Source organism: Pantherophis guttatus, chromosome 1 (genome assembly GCF_059756535.1).
Source record: "Pantherophis guttatus breed Tessera chromosome 1, ASM5975653v1, whole genome shotgun sequence".
Lineage (NCBI taxonomy): Eukaryota > Metazoa > Chordata > Lepidosauria > Squamata > Colubridae > Pantherophis > Pantherophis guttatus.
The window spans coordinates 78037727-78048993 of NC_142063.1; positions in this window are offsets into that span (position 1 = coordinate 78037727).

Here is an 11267-nt window from a genome sequence, read left to right on the forward strand (position 1 = left end):
AACAGTATTTAGCTGATATCTTTCTCCTTGGTATCTAAATATAATACCAACTGGGGCGTCCCACCTGAATGGGATATTTCTCTTTTTTAACTCATTCACCAGAAAACCAAATTTCTTCCTTTCCATCAATATCTTAGGTGGGAGTTCCTTGTAAATCCAAATCTTTCTTCCATACAATTGCAAATTAGAATTGAAGGAATTTTGCACGATATTATTCCTAATTTCCTTATCTGTAAAATAAATCACCACGTCTCTAGGCAATTGCCTTTGCTTAGCAATCCAGGAGTTGATTCGATAAACTCTGTCAATCCTACAAAACACTTCGTCAGGTTGAACCTTTAGAATCCCAGCTAGAAATTCAGAAGATATTTTCCTTAAATCATCTCTATTATTTTCCTGCAAACCTCTTAATCTTATCGCATATTCTGTGAAATTATATTGTACCATTAAAATCTCTTTTTCAATCTTCTGTTGCAGATTTTCTGCATTACCATACTTTTGATCAGCATCCATTTTAGGTTTTTCTTCTAAGCTATTATCCTGAGTGTTTGTCAAATCATTTTCAATTTTTTGAATTCTATTGTCCAATTTATCTTGAATTTCTTCCATTTTAGACTCTAGTACATTAGTATTTGTGTCCAACTGTATCATAAATTCTGTAAAACCATTAGCCACTTTTGAGAATTTTTTCTCCAAAGAATCAAACTTAGATTTCACCAATTCTTTAATTTCTTTAATTTCCTGCTTAAATTTTTCAAGTTGCTGATTCACAATCTCCTCCCTTCTTTCAATCTCCTCTATAAAAAATTTCTATTATATTAAAATCAGGTTTCTGAGACTGAAGAGTTAAGACTTGTTCCTTTAAGTTGTTGGTGGGGGAATCCCCCCCCTTCTTGTTTATCTGACTTTATGAGTCTCAGTGCCATGTTTCCGCCCAGGCAGGCTTTGTTAAAAAAAAGCAAGAAAGACTTCTTTCCAATCAACAACAATATCAGGTCTCCAAGGGAAAAAAAAGAGAAAAAGACACAGGAGCGAAGTTTTGTCTACAAATGTAGCCAGTGGTATTTATTCCGCTACATTGTAGTAATAGAAAACGGAAAGACTTTCCCTTTCAGCCTCTCCTCCAGCCGACGCCATTTTAAAAGGCTTTTTTTCCTCTTTCTTTTCCTCCTCTCTCTTAAGTAAATTTTTTAAAAAATCAGTAAAATACTTGCAGTTCAGTATTACAGGTCCAGCTCACATTTTCTTTGAGTAGTCTGTTAAATTTGCAGGCTTGCTTTTGACGCTTGGCTCTGCATCAGCAGAGGTCTCCCAAAGCCCGGAGCAGCGGCTGGGGATACGGGGCATCTCATCCGCTCCGTCCCAAAAGTAAAGGAAAAACTTTTGGGACTCCGCAGAGAGTTCTACCCACCCCTGCCGGCTCTATCTCCGTTTCCTCATGGAAACGGAGTTTTTTCGAGCCGCCATTCCGTTGTGAAGGCGGCTCTGACAGGCGATGGAAGCTGACGATCCTAAAGGAACGTCTGGCAGCGACAAACAGCAAACCGGAAGTGTACTGCAGGCTACTTCTGTTGATTATCGGCTGCTAGCAGTTTGGCAGTTTTGGTTTCACTGGTTCAAGGTTGACTCAGCCTTCCATCCTGTAAAGCGGTATTGGTATTAGACCACTACTCCTTGCAATCAACTGATATTGATTCTCCTATTCCTCTGCAGATGACTTGAGTTTGCCTATGGTTTGTCAAACTTGCAAATCATTTGATGATCATACCTGTTCTAGTCAGCAGGTCCTGGGGTAAAATAATTAGTGCTTAGTATGGTCATTGTTTTTTGCTAAATATTAGAGTGAAGTTGCTATGATGGTGGGGGATGCAACTTTATTAGACAGTCCCATAAAAGTCCTGAGGAAATGCCATTGGCTTCTAAACATAATCATGGTACTCAAATTTAAATTAAGCCCTTGCTGGTTGACCATAGACTTTTAAAGACCATTTTGGGGAACTCTCTTTTGCAAAATTGCCCAGAGCCAGGGGATTAAGATAATGAGAAGTCAGATTCTAGTTTCATTTTTTTAATAATAATAATAATAATAATGTTATGAAGCCAAAGACAAATAAGGACAACATATAAAATTCAGATGGTATTTTCAAGGAAGACAACTAAAGTGCTCATTGCTATGATGATCCACTTAGTTTGAAGAAGGAAGAATAGAGAAATGCAGTCTGACTGATAAATACTACTACTGTCAGGAGACGGCTCTTTAATTAAGGTCTCACTTTGAATAACTTGTTTCCCAAGCTTTTAGACTTTAGGAAAAAAAGAAGTAATGGTCATTTGTTACTTAAACATGCATTCAAATTTGACAAACAGACTCCAGATGCATGTTCTTCCCACAAGAGTACAAATTCACTTGGGCTATGTAAGACAGCAGTTCAAAAAAAAAAGCAAAGGACCCAGTGTATTTGAGGCAAGGCAATTACTGGGAAGGAATGAAAACCTTGGCTTGAGCAGTTCAGTCATCATACCGCAAGGCAAAAGAAAGTAAAGGAAGAACAGAAGGACCACTGTGAAAACAAGGATTATTCCTTGTTTGAACCAATCTAGCCACTTGTTTAAAATCATGACTTCATCCCACCCACCCCCAACAGCCCTGTTAACTTTAACTAGGCATTTGGAATCAGGCTGTGGAAAGTTTATTCAGACCTTTCCTGACACTGAGGCTGAAATTTGTATGTTAAGAGAAAGCTTGGGTTCCTCACAGCATCTTAACTCAAATAAATTGGAACACAAGCTTAACTTGAATAAAATGGTGATGCGGAAAAGCTGTTTAATGCTTTTCCCATCCACTCTTCATTTTTGGCTCAGAATTATCTTTCTCTACAATACATGTTTACTCCTCAGAACAAGTTCCAATAGGTTCAGTGGGACTGGCTTGTAATCTAAAACATTTCCTTCCTTGATGGGTGAAGCAAAGCCAGCCTCACTAAGAATAGTTCCATCAATCTAGGCAAAGCAACTTCAGATGGTCAGAACAGGAAAGTCATGCCACCAAGTTGGCATGGGTGGTTGGGTGGGTATATCCAAGATATATAGAATTCAGTGCTGCTGCATTACTATCAGTAAAATCTCATTGTAGCTTGGCTGGATTGGATGTGTGTATTTTAATTTCTTTTAATCCTATTAGATTCCATGGTGTAAATAAATTGTTGATAATAATTTTAGGGAGAATGAGCTCCCTCACTGAGGTACAAAATCCAATGAATATAAGACTGTTGGGTGTGGGAAACGATGTCTCTTTTATGACTTGGGGACTTCAACTACCAGAATTCCTGAGCCAGACATGCTGGCTCATAAATTCTGGGAGTTGAAGTCCCCAAGTCATAAAAGGGCCATGGTTCCCCAAGTATTCTAAGATACAAAGCAGTGGTGAAATGTAAAATTTGTTACTACAGGTTCTGTGGGCATGGCTTGGAGGGGGGTAATGTGACTGGGTGGGTGTGGCCAACTTTTTTTTTTTTCTTTTAAAAACATTTTTTCTACAACCTCTTTGGCCAAAGAGTTTGTAGAAAAAATGCTTTTAAAAGGCTCTGACGATCCCAACTGAGCCGCACAATCATCAGAGGCTTTTTTTTTTTTTACTTTTAAAAGCATTTGTAGAAAAAATGCTTTTAAACGTAAAAAAAAAGTCTCTGATGATTGAGCGGCTCGGCTGGGCATTGGGGGGGGGGGCAGGGATTTCTGCTACTGGTTCTCCGAACCACCCCCACCATCGCTACCGGATCGGGTGATCCGGTCTGAACCGGGAGCATTTCACCCCTGATACAAAGTCTATTTATGAGAGAGAACATATCCACTTTGTTACAGTTTAAGAAATGAGAGGTGACTGTCATGATCATCGGAAGAATTCAACCTGTCATAGGAGTAGTAATGGTTAGAAACTGGTGATTACATCTTCAGATTTGAATTATAATTTTTGTATGGCAATGCAGAAGTATTTGAGTGTTATTATTCTAATATAATAAAAGTTATTAACATAAAGAGTATATTCCAACACATTCATATTCTAACCATCCTCCTCAGAGAACAAGATAATATTAAGAATCCTATGAGGCAGATTAATGAGGAAAGGAGAGGAGAGACTGGCCTAAAATTATCTGCTGAGCTTCAAGATTGACTAGTGATTAGAATCTGGATGTCCTTGGTCCTGTTTAAGAATATAGTTATTATAGTCATGCAGGTCTTGGGGAAAGAAATGTAAAAAAATAAATAAATGGTGGAACATGTGCAATATCACGTAGTGAGAATAAATACATATATTTTTTGGGATGTCAGAATACTAGAATTCAGAATACTGAAAGGTAGCCAAGAAAAAAAAAAATCTAAAATCTACTTCCAAAGGTACTTAAGAGCCGTGGTGGCACAATGGTTAGAATGCAACACTGCAGGCTACTTCTGCTTACTGCAGGCTGCCAGCAGTTCAGCAATTCCAGTCACACCGGCTCAAGATTGACTCAGCCTTCCATTCTTCTGAGGTCAGTAAAATGAAGGCCCAGATTATTGGAGGCAATATGCTGACTCTGTAAACCACTTAGAGAGGGCTGTAAAGCACTGTGAAGCGGTATATAAGTCTAAATGCTATTGCTAAGTGCTATTATGGATGGCTGCATCTCCAAAGTATAGCAGTGCGGAATGGGAAGTGAAAGAAGTATTTTGTATCTGAAGTGCCAATTGTCTTGGGAATTTGGTGCTATTGTAATATACTTGTCTATCTCACAATTTCTGTATCTGCTATGCTTCCAGATAAAAAGTGTCACAGTCTAAATGTAGAGAAGAAGTCATACTTATGTAACACAGTATTGCTGGAATTCAAGCATGATAACGTTTGTTCCCCAGGTAAGTAGGAATAAGTCTGTGGTAACTGATTCTTAAATGCTGTTGCCAGTCATAGTGGGACAGAATGAGAAGCCATAACAATCCAGATAGTTGGTTCAGCAATATCTGGAGATCACAGATTCTCCATCTCTACTGCAGAGGAAGGATCACCTCAGTAAAGATCAGATTTGTATGTTGAGTTAAGCCTTTACAAAGGCTTCTGCCTGAAAGCATCCTAAGGATAACAAGCTGATTTTGGTAGGCATGGATTTCATTTTTACTGCTAGAAGTGAGTTTGCTGTTGTGGGTTAAGGCACCAGGCTAGAAACTGGGAGACCATGAGTTCTAGTCCTGCCTTAGGCATGAAGCCAGCGGGGTAATCTTGGGCCAATCACTCTCTCTCTCAGCCATAGGAAGTAAGCAGAGACAAATCACTATTGAAATCTTGCCAAGAAAACTGCAGGTACTTCTCTAGGCAATTGCCAGGACTCAAAACTGTCTTGAAGGCACCCCCCCCACCCCCCCAAAAAATGAGTTTGAACCAAATGCTTTCCATTCCTGATCTTTCACCCTCACATATCAAATTACTTTTTAGGGATGTACAGTATATGTGGAATTTATTTACTGTGATCTAATCAACCCCATTAACTTTCAAAATGTTTCATTGGGGAATGTGGGATGCAGTAGTACATTGCATTCACACAGTAGCAAGAACCGTTGTCTTTTCTAGACCATTTATTTATTTATTTATGGATCAGAAGAAAGGTCTATCCAGTTCAGTGTTGTTTTCTGGCAGAGTGTAGCAGTTTCCTTATGAGCAACTTCCAGAAGGAGGAAAATGAGGGCAGGAGCCATTGATATTATGTGATATAAGGAACAGAGTCACAAACAGACCGCTTGATGTATCTGCAGGATGCAGAAGATTAACTTCTCTATCTTGCAAGATTTTCTGAAAATAAGGACAGAATATATATTTTTTAAATTTGATTTATATGCCGCCCTTGTCCGGAGGCTCAGGGCGGCTTACAATGCGTTAAGCAATAGCCTTCATGCTTTTGTATATTTTTACAAAGTCAGCTTATTGCCCCCACAAACTGGATCCTCAATTTCCCTACCTTAGAAAGGATGGAAGGCTGAGTCAACCTTGAGCCTGGCAAGATTCGAACTTACTAATTGCAGACAGCTGGAGTTAAATTACAATGCATTAGTCTGCTGAGCTATCCAGGCTCCTTGGCCAATAAAGTACATATTCATGTACAGTTGGGGAACTGTACAATTGGGGAAGGCAAGACAAGAAAAAATGGATGGAAACTAATCAAGGAGAGAAGCAACTTGGAATTAAGGAGAAATGACCTAACAGTGAGGACAATTAACCAGTGGAACAGCTTGCCTTCAGAAGTTGTTGGTGTTTTATTACTGGAGGTTTTTAAGAAAAGACTGGATAGCCAACTATCTGAAATGATATAGGGCAGTGATGGCTAACCTTTTTGCCATCGCGTGCCAAAAGTGAGGGGAGTGGGGGGGGGTCGGCCGCACACGTGCCATACCCATAATTCTATGCGCCCTACCCCCACGCATGTGTGCATGACCCCCTCCTGTGTTTCCCCCGGTTTTGGCATATGATGGCATGGTGGGCCTGGTAGGCCCATTTTTCGCCCTCCCCAGGCTCCAGAGCCTTTTTAGGAGCCTGGAGAGGGCGAAAACTGCCTTCCACACCCCCTCCCAGAGGCCCTCCCAGAGGCCGGAAACGGCCTGTTTGCTGACTTCCAATGGACCCAGAAGGCCCCAAAATCAGCTGACTGGCGTGCGCATGTGCAGCAGAGCTGAGCTCGCATGCCCACTGATATGGCTCTGTGTGCCACCTGTGGCACGTGAGGCATAAGTTCGCCATCACGGATATAGGGTCTCCTGCTTGACCAGGGAATTGGACTAGAAGACTTCCAAGGTGCCTTTCAGCTCTATTCTGATTGATTGAACTAGATAGATGACCATAGGAACGACTTCTAGTTTGGTGCTTTGATTATTCTTAGATCAATGATTGAATATCAAATTATCTTCATCAGTTAACAGTCCTTATTTTGAGAGCTTTTAAATTTAAAAAATGGAATTCAAGTATTTTAAATAAATTACTGTAGAGAGAGTGCATGGCATCTAAATCACTGTCAAGCTGCTGTCTTTTGATTAGCCTGCAAATATCTAAAAAGGGAATGCTTCTTTCCAGACTGAGAATCAGAGGATTGAATTTTGGATTGTGAAATGTTAAAAAACATCACAGGATCCAGCTTTTTCCTGGATTTTGGGTGTTTCGTGGAGTATTTAACCTCTATCGTATGTACTAAATTGTGTATTATACATAAGACAAGTGTTGCAAAAGATATTGCCCTTCAATGAGATGTTTCCAAAAGAAGTCAAAGCTGCATACCTAGTACACCTTCTCAGTTATTCACAAAATGGGTAAGCAAAAAAAAAAAAAAAAGAAAGAAAAAGGAAAAAATAATGTATGTCTCTGCCTTCCGATCTCTCCACTGTCAATTTTTTAGCATAGAAAATTGAAGACCAAACTGGCATTCTACATTCAATAATGCTATTTTTTTTTTTTATTCAGAGAGTACCACATCACTCATACTGAAGAAGAATGGAAGGATTAATATTTACTGGTTTTGGGTTGTGACCAAAGTTATGGAATAAGAAGGAGGGAGGGGATGGAAAAGGAGAGGAAAAGATTCCTCAAAAATTCTGGATTTTTTCTCCATATTTTTTTTTTCCTTCTTGGAGGAAAAGAAGGTGAGGTGGTGGCATTTCTTTAATTATGGGGGTGGGGTCATTTCTTTAATTATGATCACCTCATAATATGAGAATCTATGCAAAAGTTTTCTTTTTCAGTGGTATGCTCAGTGAGCTCAAGAACACTGATAAATTAGTTGGGGATTAATCCCCAAATGTAGTTAGTAGTGATAGATTATGGGATTTATAATCTAAAATAGATGGAAGGCATTATGCTGCCTTCTTCGGTTCTAGAAGATGGAAAAACTGCTTCATTCTGAGACAACCACATGAGTGAGAAATGCAACCAAGCAGTAATTTAAAAACAGAGAAACTTACTCTCTCTTTACACTGGTTTATGTTCTCATCACCAAAAAATAATGAAGATCTACCTGGTAGCTGCAGAAGCTGAAGATTTGGCAAGTAGTAAATTGATCAACCTGAAAACCTTTGTTGTTGTTTTAACAAAGTGTGGCAGGAAGGGTGTCCTCAGTATAATTTGCAGCTGTAGAGAAAAAATAATCCAGGTCTTGGATGAAGCCACCTTCCTTGGGTGTTAGCGTTCTCTGAAAACCCAATTACAGTCTTCCCTGTTTTGATCCGCATTAGGTATGCCTCAATGATGAGCCTGCTGTGTTATAATTCCACTGGCAAGAATTCTGATCAGAAGAGCAAACCTCCAGAAGAAACAGGAAGTGAGCAGAAGCAAAACTAATCTATCTGGGTGAGCTTAAAGCGGCTTTTAATATTATTGTTATTATTATTAATAGGCTTAAGTAGTGATCCTAGAAATGATCTGGATTGGTGAAGGGAAGCAAAGTTTACAAAGCAATTGACCAGCAACTGTAAGTCAAAGGGGAAAGCTAAAGAAAGAATAATGAAGAAAGTCCAAAGGGAGGGGTGTGTGTGTGTGTGTGTGTGAGAGAGAGAGAGAGAGAGGGAGGGAGGGAGGGAGAGAGAGGGAGAGAGAGAGAGAGAGAGAGAGAGAGAGAGAGAGAGAGAGAGAGAGAGAGAGAGAGAGAGAGAGAGAGAGAGAGAGAGACAGTGACAGTGACAGTGACAGAGAGAGAATGAGAGGAGTTTATACAATCAGTTCCTACAGTCCAGGGGTGGGTTCTACTTACCTTTACTACCGGTTCGCAGCGGAGCCGCGCGTGCGTACTCGCTTCACTCGTGCACATGCGCTCACTTCTGCGCATGTGCAGAAGCATTTGGATGATGTCAAGGTGGGTGGCCAGAGCCTCCCGCCGATTTTACTACTGGTTCTATAGAACCGGTGCAAACCGGGGGCAACGCACCACTGCTACAGTTTCTCTTATAACTCTTTGTTGGCTTTACCTCAACTCTGAAATCAAAACGCATATTCATTGGACATATGGATCTGCTTCATCTTCATCACTGCTAAAACCAACCCTGCAATTAAAAACATGGAGGTTTTACCTTGCTATGCAGGTATCAAGCCACAGCACTGACCTCTGCTGAGACATATAGTACATGCTAAGGGGGCTAATTTAAAGCCCCGAGCACAACCTTGGCAACGGTACCAATATTTGCCAGGAAACAGATATAATTTATTCAGTCCACAGGGACAGAAAGCAGTATTTCCCTTTTGCCTTTTGTTTTCCCATCTTCTTCTAAGTAGACCTGTTTGTCTGTTTATTGTTTTTTTCTTCCTAAAATCAGATTAAAACTATTCACTCAAGTATAAGCAATCCTTTGGGTTCTGCAAATTATGCCGAGAAAGAAAGAGAAAGATTTTAAAGGACTGACAAGGTAGCTGGTTAGCTTTATTATTATCACCCACAAACTGTATGCCAGATTTATGGAATATGATCCATATGGCCTTGCATGCTAAAAGTCAGACAGAAACAACTAGCAAAGAGGTGGGACAAAATACATGAATTGCAATCTTAGATTAGGACTTTGCAGACATGTTCAATTATCTATTCAGCCAAGAAGCCCAAAGAATGACCTTAGGGCAGTTATCAATCTAATTCAATTCATAGGCATCTTCATGAGTAGAAAAGGAAAAGACCCCTATAATATTTCATGCTTTGTGTGGGCCTGATATAATGAAATAAATAAGGCTCAAGGAGTGATCTGTTGCTAGGCTTTCCATTCCTGTAGTAGCGCTCCTTTCAAAGACAATAGTATTCCATCACTATTTCAGCCTGCTGTTTTGGCTAGTTGTGGGAGAGAAGCTTGTATTTAATTATCCTTTCTCTGCAAATGACAACGATGAGTATAAGAGGGAGAGAAAAAGGGGGCAAGCCCCCTCAAATAGGTTTCAATAAAAGAGCAATAACAATTATCAGAGATTCAGGCAGAAGCACTGCAAAGTAGAAAGAGATACAATTAGTGTAGCAAATTCGGGATTGGATAAGAAATGGTGTTAATATGGGGGAAAGGAAGACTAGAAACAAAGCAAGGTGATGAGTTGCAGGGAAAATAGTCTGAGCATTGTGTTCCTGTGAGGAAAAGGAATTTTCACAGGATGTCCTACAGATTATACAAAAGAGAATTATCGGCTAGCCCCAAAAGGAATAAAAAGACCCAAGCAACTCTCCACCAAAAATCAGCACCGGGATCGGCATACATTAACTCCAAGGTTAACATCAGATCAACAATGAAGTAAACAATACCTCAATTAAGAAACTGCCAAAGAAGCCAACAACAAACAGCCCAATCAAAGGATCTCTAAGACCACCCCCATCAATACTGACAGGCAAGCCACCAGAATATAAACTGACAGCAAACAGCACTCCTTACTAGCACTGATAATGAAATGTCTGCAAGAAAACAAGCAAGCTGAGAGAACACCAAGGACCCCTCATGTTAACCCTGAGCTACAAATATTCTCCTATATTAAAACACAAACTACATGCAGGGATAGTATACTATAAAGATGCTACCAGAAATAGAGCAGATTCACAATCCTGATTAGTACATTGAACCTATTGAAATATTGGTCCAATAGCCTTCAGTGTGAGGTTACTAAGAATAAATAACGATATGAGTAGGCCCCTCATGTGACAGTACATCTTTTTTCCCTGTGGATGGATTGCCACTTGCACAAGGATTTAAGCACTTGCAAAATGTCCTTGGACTGTCGGAGACCAATATCTAGCAACTTTTCAGAGATTCCAGTGAGAAACTGTCCCCGATTTACCTAAAAATGCCGGGGGTTGGAACTGGGATGTTTTATATGCAAGGGTGTGCTGTTCTGTCACTGATTTATGAACCTTCCTTACTTCCCATGTACATACTGATTTATAGGAATACTTCTTTGCTCAGTGAGTGAGAACTCTGAATATAATGCTTGCTTCTGGCTCTTTTTTTTTTTTTTATGGACATATCTGTTTGAGAGTTATGTGTAAACTGATTCTTGGTGATTCTTGGTGAACCAAGAATGGTTCAGATTATAAAATCAGGTGATATGCATACTGGGTTTCTACCAGTTCACCCAGCTTCGGGCGAACCTGGGGTAGCGGTGATAGGAGGCTCCGCCCACCCACCTGGATGTCATCACGGACGCTCTGTGCATGAGCAGAAGCGCCCCACGTGCCCGCTCACAGTTCCAAACCGGTAGCGAAGGTAAGTGGAACCACTACTGATGCTGATCTCATGGTTACCAC